The following is an 18285-nucleotide window of genomic DNA, read 5'->3' on the forward strand; positions in this document are numbered from 1 at the left end:
GGGTGGTGGTGGAGGAGGCTGAGGTGCAGTAGAAGTGGCACTGGCCTCGAGGGCATGAAACACTTGGGGTGCCAGGGGCCCATGGTGAGTGTCTGCCTGACCAGACATGTCCTCTGGGTGCTGTGTTTCCAGAGGCTGGTGGGGCAGCGATGGGTCCTGCAGCAGAGCCATGGCAGAGGGTAGAGGCTCTGCTGCTTTTCTTTCTGCACTGAACCCTGTCACATTTACCACAATGGCTTGTGTCCCAGCCAATTTACAGCGCTCGCTGTACCTGGCACAGACAGAGAAGAGCCAATGATGACAAAAAACAGTGAAGTCTCAGTAATCACCATGTGGACATGATAAAGACAGCAATGGACTCTTACCACTGCGCAAGAATCTGCTGGTTCATGTGGAACGATACGCTCCGGCCGGCCTCCCAATTGGCCGCTCGCCCCGCCGGCGAAGGACCAACGGGAGCGCCGTTATTCAAATTACCCACGCACCGGCTCGGAGAGGACTCGGAGGCGCTGTTATTCGTCGTGTAGACCGAGGGAAGCGCTGTTCTTCGCGGTTTATCAACTATCTATTCATCCGTCCACATGTTTAATACGTATGTAATACAGATGTAGATTTATGTTATAAATGTTTGTTATAAATAAATAAAAAGGAACTATCAAAGTATGACAAGCAAGAAAAACACAATACCAGGACTATGCAGAACTGATATACTTTATTTTCAAAAACCTCAATTGATCTCTCTCTGGCCGGCTCTTTTCCTCACCAGCCAGAGGTCAGGGTGCAGTCCCTGTGGCATGGCACAGAATCTCTCTGTGGTTTTGCCACCACCGATCGTAAGACCGCTGAAAAAACTGTGCCCGTAGTCTTTGGTCATCAGCAGGCCACAAAGCTGGCAGATGTGGATCTTGTGAGGCTTGTGGGACTTACGGGCGGGGACTCGCCGACCCTCCTCCTGCTACTCGGCGACCCGCTTCCTGATTCGCCATGAGGTGGTTCTGGGGACAGACGGCGCATGGCTCTCCCACTGTTGTCGCAGCCACTGCTCGGAAGTCCTCTTCCCCTTGTCCTCCATTGGGCAGAAGAAGCGCCCCCGGTAGAAGGCGTGGTCTGATTCCAGGTGCTGGGGTTGCCCGCAGACGTAGCAGGGGTTCCCCGGAGCCATGGCTTGGTCGGTCTGGGCGAGGAGCTCCCTGTCCTTCTCCTCCTTCTTCTTCCTCTTGTGTATCCCTGGTGGGGAGCCTAGCAGACGAGGCTCGCTGTCCCTCTCCTGCATTTGAGCAACCAGGAGGCTGCTGGCGTAGCCCACATTGTTGCTCAGGAGCCACTTGAACGTCTGCCCCTGGTATTTGCCAAACTGGAGCTCGCTCTCACTGAGCACCAGCTGGAAGCAACCAGGGTCACCTCCGGCCTGGAGCACACGGGTCTTCGCGTCCTCCCTCACCAGGTCGGGCTTCTTGACCTGCGTGACCTTCACTTTCCCAGCTTGGGCCAGCCATCTCGCTGCAGGCGTTGGAGCTAGGGTGAGCTCGCTGGACGTAGCTCCGTGAAATCGGAATACGGGTTTGTAATCCATTCTGCAAAGAGTCATGCAAAAACACCCTCTTTTAGCATGACGCCTGTAATCAAACGCACGCACGCGGGCGCACACACACACACATGCACAAATTACAGAAAATGCACTCTTTGTCACACAGCGCCTGCCTCATTCATTCCTTCAAGTATAATGAGCAATGTATTTTCATCAACAGATTAAAAAAATATAGCGGAACTGTTGGCGTCCATGGCAGCGGAAAACGCCGTACTTCCGTCCAGGTTAAGACACCCAAACGGGAGCTACATGTTCGGACACTACACCGACATAAATATGCGGTGTTTATTGCTTCAAGTAGGACGTTTGCATGGAACCCATATCAAGTCTCATATTTTCCATTCATTCATTCCCGTCCCGTCGCGACTGCTCCTCGCGCAGCCTCCTGTAGAAGGCTGTGCTGCGGGGTACAGGATGCGAGGAGGTGGAGGCGGAGGCGGCAGCAGATGTCGTTGGAGCCTGAGAGTCGGAGGGCGATGGCTCCTGAGAGGTGGAGGCCGATGGAGCGGTGGAAGAGGAGGAGGAGGGGGGTAATGGAGCCTGCGAGGTGGAGCTTGATGCAGCAGTAGATGTGATGGTGGTGGAGGAGGAGGCAGCGGCAGCGGGCAGGGGTGCGCCAGGCTGAGGCTGTTGTGGCGGCGGCAGCAGATCAAACAAGTGAGTGGCAGAGAAGAAGCCGATGTCCGCCAGACTCTCCTCCTCCTCCTCTTGGTAGCCCTCGTCAGGCATCTCGGGCCCCTGTTCCGCCTGGTCCAGCTGGTCTGGAGTGTCTGGATCCTGGCCGGTTTTAATCAGCACGGCGCCCGTCTGGGAGAACAGGTACTCCACCCCGATGAGTTCCCCTGAAGGGAGGACAGACAGGCCATGACCTCAAATGTTAAATAGGCGCGTGCGTGCGTGTGAGTGAGTGCTCCTCCCTGACAGTACACCTGTGTACTCCCCGGGCGGGGTGTAATTTTCAATCAGCGTCTGACCCAGGAACTCCTGGGTCAAGGCGTCCAAGGCGAGGGCGTCCTTGTTTGCAGCCAGGAGCGACTCGCTGTCCCTCTCCTGCATGTGAGCAACCAGGAGGCTGCTGGCGTAGCCCACATCGTTGCTCAGGAGCCACTTGAACGTCTGCCCCTGGTATTTGCCAAACTGGAGCTCGCTCTCACTGAGCACCAGCTGGAAGCAACCAGGGTCACCTCCGGCCTGGAGCACACGGGTCTTCGCGTCCTCCCTCACCAGGTCGGGCTTCTTGACCTGCGTGACCTTCACTTTCCCAGCTTGGGCCAGCCATCTCGCTGCAGGCGTTGGAGCTAGGGTGAGCTCGCTGGACGTAGCTCCGTGAAATCGGAATACGGGTTTGTAATCCATTCTGCAAAGAGTCATGCAAAAACACCCTCTTTTAGCATGACGCCTGTAATCAAACGCACGCACGCGGGCGCACACACACACATGCACAAATTACAGAAAATGCACTCTTTGTCACACAGCGCCTGCCTCATTCATTCCTTCAAGTATAATGAGCAATGTATTTTCATCAACAGATTAAAAAAATATAGCGGAACTGTTGGCGTCCATGGCAGCGGAAAACGCCGTACTTCCGTCCAGGTTAAGACACCCAAACGGGAGCTACATGTTCGGACACTACACCGACATAAATATGCGGTGTTTATTGCTTCAAGTAGGACGTTTGCATGGAACCCATATCAAGTCTCATATTTTCCATTCATTCATTCATTCATTCATTCATTCAAACGGACAGTACAAAGTGCGCTTGCAGAAGCGGCAAACCTCAAAACAGTTGCAAGAAATATCAACGGTGCGAGACACACGCCAAGTAGACTGCCATTGGGTGTGATGAAGTGCAAGCAGTAGCAAGACAGATCAACGATACGACACCCACAAAGTCTGTAATTCGGCGTGATAAAGCTTTTCGTCTTAGTAGCGGGAGGAAGGGCGCAGTGAGACTTACCTCTCTGAGTCGCAGAAGAAGAGTGACGGAAACTGTCGAACGGTGCCGGAAAAAGGTAGGTAGATCCTGTCGACCAATCCAAAAATCTGCTGGTTAAAGCGAGCCGCCGATTGGCCGGCTGACAAAAAGAACAGCCTATTCAAATTAGCCGCGCGCCGACTTGGAGACCGTCGGAGGCGCTGTGTTATTCGTCGTGGAGACTGAGGGAGGCGCTGTGTTACTCGTCGTGGAGACTGAGGGAGGCGCTGTGTTATTCCTCGTGGAGACTGAGGGAGGCGCTGTGTTATTCGTCGTGGAGACTGAGGGAGGCGCTGGTCGTCCTGGCTTATCAAACGTCGAGCCATCCGTCCACACGTGTAATACATATAATATATATTACATAGTGTGTCATATTGTGTGGAACATATATGTTATCTATATAATATATATTACATAGTATGTAATATATAAATATATATTACATATATATACATATATATCACACACACACATATATATGTAGATAGATAGATTTGTTCTCAATGTTTATGTTACAAATAAATCAAAACAAACTATCAAAGTATGACAAGCAAGAAAAACACAACACCAGGGCTTTACAATACCAATATATTTTATTTTCAAAAACCTCAATTGTTTTCTCTCTGGCCGACTCTTTTCCTCGCCAGCCAGAGGTCAGGGTGCAGTCCCTGCAACAGGGCACAGAATCTCTCCGTGGTTTTGCCACCGCCACCGCTCCCAAGACCACTGAAAGCACTGTGCTCGTAGTCTTTGGTCTGCGGCTGGCCACAGAGCTGGCAGACGTGGATCTTGTGGGTCTTGTGGGACTTACTCGCCAACCCTCCTCCTCCTCCTCCTCCTCCTCTGCGGCGACCCGCTTCCGGTTACGTCAGGGGGTGGTTCTGGGGACGGACGGCGTGTGGCTCTCCCACTGTTGTTGTAGCCACTGCTCAGCAGTCCTCTATCCCTCGTCCCCCATCGGGCAGAAGAAGCGCCCCCGGTAGAAGGCGTGGTCCGAGTCCAGGTGCTGGAGTTGCCCGCAGACATAGCAGGGGTTCCCCGGGGCCATGGCTTGGTCAGACTGGGCGAGGAGCTCCCTGTCCTTCTCCTCCTTCTTCTTCCTCTTGTGTATCCCTGGTGGGGAGCCTAGCAGACGAGGCGGAGGAGGAGGAGGCGGTTGCGTGCGGGAGGGCGACGCGGCCAGCTCCGGCGGCGGTGGCTGCCTGGATGAGGCAGGGGTTCCCCGGGGCCATGGCTTGGTCAGACTGGGCGAGGAGCTCCCTGTCCTTCTCCTTCTTCTTCCTCCTGTGTATCCCTGGTGGGGAGCCTAGCAGACGAGGCAGAGGAGGAGGAGGCTGAAGGGTGCGGCCGTCGCCGCTTGTATTAATAATATTCCGTACGGAGCGACACACGCAGCTGGCCGTGTACTGCACCCATACTGTCTAGTCCCTTTTGAAGCGGGGGGGGGGACAAAAAAACAAACAGTTTTCAAGCTTCTGTACACACCTGGATCAGAGTCGTCGTCGTCCTCCTCCTCCTCCTGCTCCTCCAGGTGTTTGGCCTTAAACTAACGCTTCCTTGGCTCCATCAGGAAGGCTAACGGAGAGAGCAGAGGTGGTTCAGGCTGTTTTTAAAATACTTTAGTCTGGGCTGGTCAGCCTGCTCACCTTTGACCGATCGTTGGCCTCCTTCCTGTGGATCCTCCCCATTGTTCTCTCACCTCCGCAGGCAGCACAGCAGGGGCCAGTCCTTCGGCGGGGCAGGAGGAAGGCAAATGCGTGAACGGCCGCCATCTCCTGGAAGAAAAAGGTGTCGTCAGAGACAAAGACATTCCCAGGAAAGTGTCCAGTCTGGACGTCGGGTGATCTACTTAAAGTGCCAATGCTGAGTGGCTGCAGGGAGGGGAGCCACCATCAGGGAGCCAAAGAGCCGCACAAGCGTGAAACCAGCTAGACAGACACTACAGCTGTCAGTGGCTGTCAAAGATCACGCAGACTGACAAGGTTTAGACACTGTAAGTGAGTAAGTCAGTTAAGTACCTGTCAGCTGGATCTTCGGGGTCCCGGCAGCAGATTTCGACAGATCGGATGCGGGAGGCAGAGTGTTCGCTGACTGGGATCAGCTGGTGCGCCTGGATGTGTGTCCTCACTTTGTGAGGGGTGTCAGCAGCTGTATGCCACCTTCATGATCTGCTTGTCCTTGATTTGTTTTCGTTTTTTTTGAGTGGAATGGGGGTGACATGGCTGCCTAGTGGAGGCCAAGCAGTCTCAGCAAGAAAGGGACGCTAGGCTGACACTGACACTCTGGGAGCTGGCCTTCCACTGCTGCTGTTGGACCAGGGGAGCTGGAGATGGAACTCCTGGGACCTGACAGAAACCACAGGCATCCTCAATGACATCATCCTGGATCGTGATCTGGAGGACGCATCATCCCCTGGCCCGCATCCAGGATCTGAAGGGGGTGAGCCTTTACACCAGTGGGGGGTGATCATCCCAGGTGAGACAAGTCATTCACTGCGTACAGCTCATGTACTTTTCGTCTCTGCCCATCAAACTTCTTGCTTCCTCCTCCAGTTCCAGGCTTACCTGCTGGAGAGACTGGTGAGGTGGAACGATACTGAGCCAGGGCCTCAGTGCAGCCAGCAGGGGACACTGCGCTGCTACAGTCCCAAGATGGAGCACGGCTTCAACCAGCTCACGCAGGAGTTCCTGAGTAAAACGCTGGCTGAATTACACCAAGCCTGAAAACTACACAGGTATGTCCTCAGGGAAGGGGGGTCATTTTTCACACATCTGTTTTTCAATTTGAGGTCATGGTCTCTCTGCGGCCTTCAGGGGAACTCACTGGGGTGGAGTCCCTTTACTCCCAGACAGGTGCTGTGCTGCTGAAGACTAGCTGGGATCCAGGCACTCTGGACCAGCTGGACAATGGGGATCGGGGATGACATGGCAGACAAGGAGGACATCCCCTTCACCTTTGTTCGTTGGTGTCTGGTGCTGAGCCTGCTACAGTGTACCAGCCCCCCTTTTTTTTCCTTCCTCAGGATGTCTGGACTAACCCCTTCAGAACACTTAATTCTGAAAGGGGAGCAGAACAGTTCCCCTCTCAACCTTTCTAATTCACCACTTATATCAACACTTGCTTCTGTTTTAAGATGTTTACCAGTCCTTGTCCCCTGACTCTGACCCAGGCACTCATACTTCCAGTCGGGAGGGTTGGCAACAGGTCTTTCTCACCTCTGCAACCTCAAACCCTGGGATTCCAAACATTTGTCTGGTAGCAAACCCAGTAAACTCATACACACCCATGCATATTAACATGTTTAGACTGCTTCTGTCTGTAGTTACGCTTCCCTTGCCTCTTCATTGTCATAACTCTGAACAATCTTATTCTCTAGGTGATTGCTATCCATTAGCATCTAAATTCTTGATTTTCATGATTCATCAATCACCACTCAGTTGCAATACTATTGCCCTCCTGTGAGCCTTGACTCTCCATCCTGACCAGTGGAGAGAAGCCACCTTCCTCCTGAGAGGAGGAGCTTTGTCAAGGCTGCCAGAGACCAGGCGGTAGCGCATCAACACGCTTCCCCTCTTCATCCGGCAAATCTTAGGGGGAGCTACGGTTGACGAGGCAGTCCTCCCCACCAGCTCGTTGGCGAGGAATCAGACACCGATAGAAGAAATCCAGCTGAGAAACCAAGCTGGCTGCTGCAATAACAAGGGTTCGTGCTGCATCTACTCAGGCCTCGACTCCTCTCTCAGTGCCAAACTCATCCTGACTCTGTAGAGCCTGGTCAGCCCTCCATTCAGTTTTTGGAGGTCACTATCATTCATCCTGCACACTTGTCCACTTTGAAGCTCAGATAAATTGAGGCTAACTCAAGTGTTTTTTGTAATTGTATTAAATCCTCTTCAATTTCCAAGAGGTGTGTGTGTGTGTGTGTGTGTGTGTGTGTGTGTGTGTGTGTGTGTGTGTACACTCCCGATCAAAATCTTAAGAACAGTTAAAGTGGGAGCCTGAGATTCCACCTTCTGGAGTGTCTCTCAAGGTCTGTAATCCTTTGCTGGTTTATGTCCATGCGACCTGCCTCTTTGTTGATTTTTCTTGGTCCAAAGTGCCCACTCTTCCATTCACGTCTTTTATCTCCTCACATGCAAAGTCCACATTTTTTCTGACACCAGCAATTTGTAGCAAAACATCATCCATGCTCTCATTGATTAGTTTTGATAGGGTGGCAACAACGTCCACATCTGCTGCCTTTGCATGAATGGGCTTTTTTGGTGCCAGACACTGGCTGGGCGAGATGGGTAACGGTGGGAATTCGTCATCAATTCCTCTATTGGTGGAAGAACAAGCGAGGCAGCCTTATGATCATTGCACTTAGAATTGAGCGGTGAGGTAAAATTGAAATCAGTCCATGAGGATAATAGAGGAAAATATCTCAACTGTACAACAGATGTGTGTTTAATGACAGAATAGACTAACATGGAACTGTTGAGTCAAAGCATTGTTGACATAAAACTGGGATGAGCCCACACGTTCTCTTTTAGGTCATTTGCTTTAGCGGCTGCAACTTTACTCCTCACGCTGTCATGAGCATCAGTGTCAGGCAGCTATTCAGAGACAACAAAAAATGGTACATGATCAAAAAGCTCATTAACCAAGAGGAAGAATTTCATCCCAATAAGCTGTTTCCCTCAGGAGATGAAGGAGAGCAAACCAGAGCTAAAAAGGAGTGTAAATGTTGGAGCGATCTCACGCAGGTGGAAACAAATACAACCCTTAATGACGCCAGGGTTGCCGTATACATAGGCACCAGTCAACTAAAAAGCTTACTGTATCATACAGTATGTCAGTGCTTCAGCTAGCAACTACATCAGCTAATGCAGGTTGAATGTGTGAAGATCCTCAAGGAGCAGACTCGGGGTTCCTCAACTTTTCAGCACAGAATTGAAATAAAGATGCCAGTGACTTGAGATCCCCAATATCCATTCCAATTCAGTGATTATTGTTATGGCATATTGTAACTTTATTTCTTTTTAAACATTTTAAAGCATTTATTGATTTTGTGCATAGATCACCACTAATGAACGTGCTAATTGCCACAGTTGTGTGTAAAATAAAGGTGGTTACATTTAAACCAGCTTTGTTTTATTTATCCGAATTTGCAAGGCAACCAGAGGTGACCACAGTATGTTTTTTTAGCTTCAAAATTGTAGATGCTATTGCAAATTTCCACCCTACACGCCTACTGCACTTGAGTTGAGATTTATCTGTCAGTGTCATCCCACATTGCCAAAATAATTAGAGCCTGAGCCCAAAGGAACTTTGGGGCGATGACCCTATTGTTTTTGCAACGTTTTTTTCTTTTTCTGCCGCCACTTTGAACCTTAACTTGACGCCTAAACACACTTAAAACTCACCACATTTGGCACGCACATCCGGTCTGGTGACTTTTTTTTATAAAATGTCAAAATTAACCCCTAAAGTGCCAAAAATGTGCTCCAAAGCGCCACCTACATCTCTAGAAACGCGTTCTACAGCCCACCACTGCTCCTAGAAATGTCATAGCAACATAGAAGCGAAACTCAACTATTCGTCTAATCAAGACCCACAAAAGATATGGAGACACTTGTGACCTAAATCCAACAGGAAGTCCACAATATGGACATGAAAGGACAATTTTGTCCCTATTTTGCAACCCGATGAAACGCTATCTCCTCCTGAGATAAGGAGGATGAGGACACTGTGGACACCTTTACAAGGAAGCTAAAGACCCATTTGTTTAGTAATATTATTGTTCATGACGGAATTGTCCCCCTGTACCTGCCCACACAGGTCAAGAGGTCAAATGATTCCCTCTTTAAAACAGCTCTTCCATCGCATGGATGTGCATCCCAACAGTCAGAGCTCACAGAGGCTCCTATTCCCTCTAGTGTGAGGCACTACGAGTGACTGATGAGGGTCAGGGGGATCAGGCCAGTCCAAATAGTGGGTCTGTATGAGGTTGTTCGGGAGGGATAAGGTAGTGGCAGAGTTAAGGCTGTAGTTGTGCTCCAACTGTTGGGACAGGGCAGGACAAAACATGACATCCTGATGGCGTTAGGAGTGATTCTTGCAGTAACCAATCAATAACAGTGGGTGGTGACCTGCTCATGTGACACTCGTGTTGATGATTACTGGGTCTCCTCCATGCTCATTTATCATGAAATGAATCCCTCTGTGTAAAACACCTGATGACTTCTGAGTCTTTCACATGCTGGCATCCAGGAAACTCCCACTGGAACACTGCTGAACAACTGCTCCGTTATGTCTCTCTATTAAGGCCTGTTCACAGTAGCATGAGGAAAAAAGGAAAGTACAGGTTTCTGACAATGAAAATTTTGACTCATTTTTGGACTTGTATTTGTTTGATTTGCTAAATTTAACAGAACTGTAGTGTTGGGTCTTTTTGAAACTATGAAATTGTCTATTTATCTCATAAACTCCTATCCTAGCCAAGGTTTCAGGTACCATAGATCCATCCATCCATCCATTGTCTTCCGCTTCTTCCTGTTAAGGGTCGCAGGGGGAGGCTATCCCAGCGGCTACGGGTGAGAGGGGGGTTCACCCTGGACAGGTCGCTAGTGCTTCCATAAATATATATGCTAACTAAAAATATGTTAAAATATGAATCAAAAAGTTTGCATTTTATAAGCCCTCAAAGTCGGGGTGACACATTTCATCTACAGTGGAAACCAATGGGGGCACTGTCTCCTCAAAAACGACGTAGTCTCAAACAGACGCTTCTCCAATCCAACCCTTGTGGGATCTCCAAGTTCTGTTCACTCCCCTTGTCCTACAGGGTCAAAAATGGCCCGCCCTCCCATAGCCCCCCCCCCCCCCCCAAAAAAGCAGCGTCATTGAATTTTAAATCCAAAATCTACTTTGCGTGATCATCATGTTATTTATCAGTTCAGCTCAATTCATTTTTTATCATGTATTTTCCTGAGCCGAGATGGAATGTCCAATGAATATTCATTTGGACAAGGAACGTCAGTTTGGTTGGCTTTTTCTGATTCGCTCGTTTATCTGCCTATTTTGGCTTTGTACGTTGTCTCAACAGGGTTGTCTTTGAGTGTGTGAACCCATCTACCCCCCACTGCACGTTTACCTTCTGGCAGTGGAGTTAAGGTGAACGTCTCATTCTCCCTGAGTGACTGCATCTCTTCCTGCATAGCCTTTGTCCACTGTTCTGACTCGGGGGAACTCATCGCCTCTCTCAGCGTTTGGGGTAAATCAGAAATGACTCTGGAACAATAATCCACACTGGTCAGTACATGGTCATCCTCACATTTTACCTCACACTCTCCCTTAATACTGAGGACGTCTCCTCTCCCTCTCTGGATAACGTCGGCTGCTACCGTTTCCCGTTTCACCTCAGTTGGTGTTCGACTCGCACACCTCTACTAGTTTTTCCTGGGGAATTGGTTTTGTCATGTCCTTTTGTGGTAAGTGGGTTTCAACACTCTCCCTATGCAAAATGTACACACTGGTGTCCTGATCTGTCTGAGTGTGACATTCATTGACACTGGTGATGGGTCGGTCCCGAACGAGACGGCTCAAAGAGCCGGCTCTTTGAAGTGAACGACGGGAGCCGGCTCCTTATTGGGAGACATTTTTTTTCTCCGCTCTTTCTCTCTCTCTCTCTCCCTCTCTCACACACACACTTTTTTCTCTTTACGCAGCACGTGATTGGTCAATATGTGTATGTGTCTTGTGTTTGTGCTGAGCAGAGGTGAGATCCTACATTGATGAACCCCTTTGCCGGAGAAGTGCAGACCCACTGAGCTGGTGGAAAACCAAGGCATCCATTTATCCACGTCTTACTCAGGTGATGACACGAAGACTGTGCACTGTGGCAACATCAGTCCCCTCAGAGAGAATCTTCTCCAAAACAGGACAGATAATTACAGACAGACGAAACCGGATCATCCCCGCAAAGCTAAGGCACTTGGTATTTCTAAATGCCAACCTTTGCCTTGACTAAGGATCTTGGTGTTCTATTGCCTGCAATCCCTCCTGGTTCTCAGGATCACTTCTTTTTTTTTCTCAACCTCACCGTTCAGGATCAGGAAGGAGCAGATTGAGACAAAGTTTGAGAAGTCAACACAGAGACAGTCAGTGAGCAGGCACGCACACACACACACACACACACACTCACACACAGAGGAAGTGAGTCTTCTACTGTGACTGTTCAGATTTCTAAACTCCTTCTAATTATGCCAAATAGAAAAAGGAGGAGGGCTTTGGTTCTTGAGCTAAAACACAAGAAAAAAAAAAAAAAAACGGGTTGCCAAACCTGCCCAGAGCCGAGGTCCCAACCAACGCTGCTCACAGCTTTAATTTCTTTTTGTTTTGCATATTTAATCTATATTTTATTGTGTTGTGCTTTGCAGTGTTTTGTGTTGTTTCACTTTAAATTTATTTAAAGGAAAAAGCTGAGAATGTAAATAGTTAAAGTTGGATTGTAAATAGTTGTTTTTTGTATTTTATTTATGTTCAATTTATATATATATTTTTTTTTACATTTTTACATTATGTGGAGTGTATAAGGAAAAGCATATTTATAAAGTAAACATATATATAAATAAAAAACAAATTTCTTTTACATGAATGAGTCATTTTGTGCATAATTTCATATTGCTGTTGATAATAAATTAATTAAAGCATCAAAACAACTTGAAGAGCCGGTTCGGAGCCGAAAGAGCCGGCTCTTTTTAGTGAGACGAGCCAAAAGAGCCGGCTCTCTAAAAAGAGCTGGAATTCCCATCACTAATTGACACTCTTTGTGATAAACTTCACCAACCTGTTTTTGGAAACTTTGCCTGACTCTGGATAGAAGACTAGATATGCAGGACTATTTTTGTCATAACCAACAAAAATACATTTTTCACCTGGAGAGTCTAACTTTTTCTTCTTTTGTTTGTGTGCATAGCACACTGACCCAAAAGTTTTCATTCTTGAAAGATCTGGCTTCTTTCCTGTCAGCATGTAATATGGAGTCTGCCCTACACGTCTGTTAAAACACCTGTTGCGAATGACTGCTGCAGTCTGAACTCTGTACGTCTACAGCTCTTTTGGGAGGCTACTCTCAATTATCAGGCATCCAGCCATTTCTAGTGAAGTTCTCCAGTTCCTCTCAGCTGTCCCATTCTGATGGGGTGAATAGGGAGCTGAGGTTTCGTGTCGAATGCCATTTTTGCTGAGCAGTGACTGAAATTCGCGAGATGTAAACTCTGTGCCATTATTGGATCTGGTGCATTTGATTTTACCATAAAGGTGCAACATCAGCAATGAACTTCTCAGTGCCTTGAACAGTGTCACTCTTAGCTTTCAAAAAATAGGTCAACACTGCTCCTGAATAGTCATCCGTGAATGCCAAGATATACCTGAGCCCGTCTTTTGCTGCCGGCTCTGTAGGTCCGGCCAAATCTGTGTGTACCAGTTCAAGTGGAACTCTTGCTTTTTCATCTGGCTCTCTATTCCTGCTCTGAGCAAATTTACCTTTTGTGCACACTTCACGTCATGTTCGATTTTTCAGTTTTACCTTTAATTTTCATACCCTCTGTGACACTTTCCAAAGTGGCCCCTGTGTCCACCATAAGGCCTCTCTCCTTCACTCCGCTGACCAGGTCTCCATCCACTTGACGGACCTTGAAAGCGAACGTGTGGTCCTCCTCTTCATCCACAGCCTGCTTCACCTTGTCCCGTCTTCTCCGCCTGCAGTTCACGTCCTTGTGCGTGGAACTCCCGCAGACGCTACACCACTGTCTCTGTCCCCGCTCTCCAGCAGCAGAAGTGCACGCCACAGCTTTGTGACCCCTCTGGCCGCAGTTGTAACAGGACAGCTTCAAGTTCCCACCATCTCTTCCTCTCACTTTCATCACGCTGTCATCATCTGGGCAAGCATTGAACTTCTCCGTGCTCTGCAGCTTAGCTTTGAATGCGGTGAAACTCAACTTCTCGTCACTTTGTGTGCTATGGATGGAAAATGGCTTAAATGAGTCCGGCAGGCCCTTCAGAATCATTGCAGTTAACAAGCCATCACTCAAAGTTTCTCCCGCATTCCTCAGTGCTGTAATTGCAGTCTCTGCACGGATGACATAATCAGTGACGCTCTCATTGACAGCTTTCTGAAGTGACGTCAGCTCTGTGTATAAGCTGATCACTCGGGGTTTCCCCTTAGAGAGAATCTGGAGGGCCTTTCTGCCATCATCTGCCGCGTCTCTCATCACAAGAGATAGGCTTTTATCCTCCAACAGCTGAATCACTTCTGCATAAACCTCTTCATTTTTGTCATTGTCCTCTGCCGTGGCTGCACTGTTCTCCTCCTCCTCATCAGGCGGCTCATTGAGTATGGTGCCCTTCAACTTCAGCAGACGCAGGTGCGCTAGAAACTTGGTTTCCCACAACTCATAATTTCTCTCCTCTCCGTCAAAACATAAACGGTTCCATCGGCTTCCAAGCTCCTTTCTGGGCCCATAACCTGTTGTAGCTGCCATCATAAAAAGGGCTGGAGCACCGACTAAAATGTTAAACTGACGCAGGAAAAAATAGACACAGCCATCGGTTCAGTTTGACCGGCATGCACACACACGAAGGAGCAGGGCAAGCGGGCATTTATTGATTTGCAACACCTGCTAAGTGACAACCACGCCCCGTCTCCAGGCAACCAGATCAGCTGAGAGACCAAACAATCACAGCATTCAGCACATCTACAGTGAGTCCGACTGTATGAGCGGGGGAGAGGCTGGATTGTTAGTCAGTGAAATATTAGTTATTATTGTCAGTCTTACTCAATTGAGAATACAGAACAATTTATGAACACTTTTACAGTTTTATACTTGGTTGATGCTGTTGACCATTCGCTCTATTTTTCTCCATTTGTTCATCCCAAAATGACCAAAAATATCCAAATCCCATGTAAAGCTGCATCCTGCCAGTGTTGGTTGTCATTGGAGACCAAGATTATGTTATGATGGGATGTTGTTGTGTTTGGGTATCCAGATGTCCTTCAGAAGTCTCCAAGTAGGAGCCAAAGAAGACTTTTCGTGTGCCAAACGCTGTACAGTCTACAAGTCATTTTTGACTTTTGGACTTCAGATTTGATAAAAGGAGGTCAGGACCTGTGTCTGTGGACTAGTGATGTCTGCTCTGTCCTAGCTGGTCATGGACCGAGGTTTTCCTGGTCAGCATTCAGACAGAGTGATGGGCGGAAGTAAAACCCCTTTGTTTTAGCAACTGTATCTCTTTGTCAGTAAATCCCAGACTCAAACGGACACCTGAGAGTGTCACTGTTTCGCTCGACGTGAGCCTAAAATAACTGATTTCTCTAATATGATTTGTTTCTAAAAGAATTTTGTGTTTATAAACCACTAGAAGTACAGAACAAAATGAGGTGAAACTAAATCTTCAAATAGGCCTATCGTGAACTCTAGTTTTATGTTCAGGCAAAGAGTTGCCGTCTCTCTCTCTCTCTCTCTCAATCGAGTCGCGTGTAGAGCGCAGAGGCGCTTGTTTGACAGTCCTTCCTTTAAAAGCCGTTAGATCTGAACTGACAGCATTCGCATCGAATCCTCAACGAATACACAGGCCACCGGTAAGACAATGTTTCTTTGCCTAAATGTTCTGATTTGTGGAACCGTTTTACTTCGCAACTTGTAAAGCTACTGATAGACACTTACCTGGCAAAGCCTGCTGCTTGCAGTCGTGGTACAGTAGCGTTTACAATCCAGCAACGTAGTGTTGAGCGTTTGCTTGGTGAATTTAAAATGACGACATTTAAATCAACTCGTGACTCGATGTCGTCCGTAGTCCACTGATGTAGCGGTCATGTTCTCAATGTGCATCACAAAGCGCATCTGTTGCTGTAGGCTGTTTAGGTGTAAAGAACAGTTTGACGACAGCGCACCAGTTTGTTTCCTGATGTCGCAGAGAATTATGGGTAATGTAGTCCAAAACTTGAACTCTATGGTGCGAATGTGTCAATTATAAATAGAAAAGTATTGTTTACAAGTAAATTGTGCTATGCATAATTAGTATGATTTTGCTAATGTTGAAGTGAAATGTAAATTCTTGTTTGAACTGAAATAGGCCCTTTTTATTTCCTATTCCATACAAGGATTATGACCTGCTGCAAATTGGTCCCTCAAAAACAAATGGTCAAACCAAGAGTGATACCACTTGTGTATTCTTGAGCCCTTTCAAGTAGGGAAGATTCATCGGAAAACTTGACAGTCACCTTTCCAAAGAGTCCAAGAACACACCTGAGTCTTCAGCTCTGTGGCAGCTGTGCTGCTTTGAATGTTGGCAACAAAAAAACACTGACAAATGCAGTGATCCTGAAGGGGTTAAAAGCCTGGTATCTACTTTTAACAGGAGAATTCCTATTTCAGGACTTCCTGTCCAGGTACTAAGGATGGAAGTCGATGAGTGTCCATTGTACCTGTTCAGTAGATAAGGAGAGAACCGAGTAAATGAATGAGAAAGCAGTGATACCGAGATCTACATTTGTTGCTGTCACTTTATTGGCGGGTGAATGAAATTAGGATTCTCAAGAACATGCGCTGAGTCACTCGCACTCCACCGTAGCTTCTCTGGTCTCTCTAATCCTGCAGGATGATGAGGGAGGGGCTCTGTCAGCTTCACACACCAGGCGAGAGGAAGAAGAGAGCATGGCGACTTCATTTACACGAGTCAGCGTTCACCGCAGTTGGGAAGTGGCCGCATCCAGGGAAAAACAGCCGTCAGAGCATCAAGGAAGACTCGAAGCAGGGCCTCTTTCGCATCGTGGGACCTGGTCGCAGTGACGCTTGTTCATCTGATATTGTGGGCGATCCTGGTTGAATATCAGCACTCGTTTCTTACCTCACAGTACATCTGTCTTCTCCTAGTTGTACCAAACTTATCGTCATTATAACACTTGGCGTTTTATCAGCGCCACCCCCAGCCCACCTTGGTAATTCAGATTTTGCCGTTCAGTGATAGAAGCTTGGGTACTTCTGGATTACTGTCATATAGCAAAATATTTCATGAACCAAGTCTGAATGTAAATGAGCTGTGTGACTTCATTTTGACTCAACTTTCTGCGTGACTCCTTCAAGGAGTGGGGGGAAAAAAAAGGGGTCAAATGATTGACGATTCCATCAGAGTTTCATCCATGTTTGTTTCTCCTGGCTACAAAGTATAAAAACATGTATAAAATCGTTCCTGTGTAGTGCACTGGGGTTTCGGTGAAATCATGGTTACAGCTGTTCGGACTTTTTAAATCTTCAGCCCTCCGACAGAAGCACATCCTTGATCTTCTTTATTTTGATCATAAATGACCACAGGCGGCCACGCAGGTCAAACACCTGAAAGAATAACCAAAAACACCAGTTTACATACAGTAGTATTCATGAAATTAGAACTTGTCCTTTTACATTCCTTTTTATTTGAAACAAAACATTGATCCTTCTAATACAAATTAACGCAATTAATTGTAATAAATAAAGCGGATCAATTAATTAAATCAGTCTCACAGTGGCACCAGTAGCAGCCCCTTCCACGAGCCAAATGCTAATGCATCCAGCCAGGTGCCAGTCCAGAATGCTAATGGCGTTAGCATATCATGCTAACGCTAGCAAGCGGCGCTAATCGCGAGCACTAAATAACATTCTCATTCTTCTGGGACTGCCTAACAATGAAACAAGCATCAACACGTTGTGTTCTTACAAGTTACTCATCGTTGGCACTCAACCTATTTCTTAGTTTCCCACTGGGCCATGTGATCCTGCCGAAATCCCGGACACGACTGCCGTGATCGGTAGCACCGGAAGTCATACGGGCTTTTTCAACATAAAATGCGGAAGTACAACCCCTTAAATAAATCACTCGAAAATACAAATCATGGTTACATGATTTGTCTAAACAATAGCTTTATATTGTAATTGTTGATTTTGGGGATATTAACAAACGGGTTAAACAAAAAACAAGCAAACATCTGTTTCCCCTCAAAGTAAGCGAACTGAGTTACTTCAAGACAGTTAAAAAAAGTAATATACCCATCCATGCATTAGCATTAATTTTAGCAAAAGCATGCTACTTTATTATTCTCTAGTTTTTGAAGGTCTGAAGAGACGCCTCGCACCCTGAACATTACACAACCATGTTAATTATCATTGGCTTAGCATTATGGTGCCGGTGCTTACTTCAGGTTTTGCTGGATTTGTTTGAACACGATGACGATGGTATGAGGATGCAGTGATTCTGAGATAGTGTGTACATCGCAATCTACGATATATCACGGTGTCTGTGAGACGAAGAGGAACAAATATTCCTGAGAAAAAGTATTTGTTCACAGTATTTGTATTTATTCGATTCATCTGTCTTGCAAAGTGCAGTGCCACAAAGCAGAACACTGATGGCCTTTAATGTGCAAATTAAATATACGTAAACATCAATAAATTCCAAAAATACACATTTCAGTTCTTAAACAAATTTAAAAAAAAACATGTTTTGCCTTTCAATCGCCGTCTTTCCTTGTGTGCTAACGTCCACGTCACAGCGACAAAGTGTGCAAAACGCATGCGAATCGTCTTTGTTACTTTTGCTGAGGGACGCGGGCTTTATTGACCTTTGGGCATTGAATGCGGTCCGTCCTCTCGGCTCGTCAACGTCCCGCTAACGAGGTGAGACGCCGCGTGCACAGCTAGCACGT

General features: G+C 47.4%; 2 long non-coding RNA genes across 3 annotated transcripts; both read right to left on the reverse strand.

Moving 5' to 3' along the window:
- Positions 1-4175: 4175 nt before the first annotated feature.
- LOC147241986 (uncharacterized) lies at positions 4176-15485 on the reverse strand. Of its 2 annotated transcripts, none has more exons than XR_015110979.1 (3): positions 15272-15485; positions 5210-5338; positions 4176-5138 (listed from the first exon to the last, which is right to left on the reverse strand). It is a non-coding gene; the product is annotated as an uncharacterized LOC147241986 (long non-coding RNA). The 2 variants fall into 2 exon arrangements; XR_015110980.1 differs by lacking the exon at positions 15272-15485 and adding an exon at positions 5582-11453.
- Positions 15486-16092: 607 nt separating this feature from the next.
- On the reverse strand, positions 16093-17408 carry LOC147241987 (uncharacterized). Its single transcript, XR_015110978.1, has 2 exons — positions 17301-17408; positions 16093-16939 (listed from the first exon to the last, which is right to left on the reverse strand). It is a non-coding gene; the product is annotated as an uncharacterized LOC147241987 (long non-coding RNA).
- Positions 17409-18285: the final 877 nt, after the last annotated feature.

The sequence above is a fragment of the Aulostomus chinensis genome, chromosome 21, assembly GCF_037954235.1.
Source record: "Aulostomus chinensis isolate RoL2024-O1b breed Wild chromosome 21, RoL_Achi_v1.0, whole genome shotgun sequence".
Taxonomy (NCBI): Eukaryota; Metazoa; Chordata; class Actinopteri; order Syngnathiformes; family Aulostomidae; genus Aulostomus; species Aulostomus chinensis.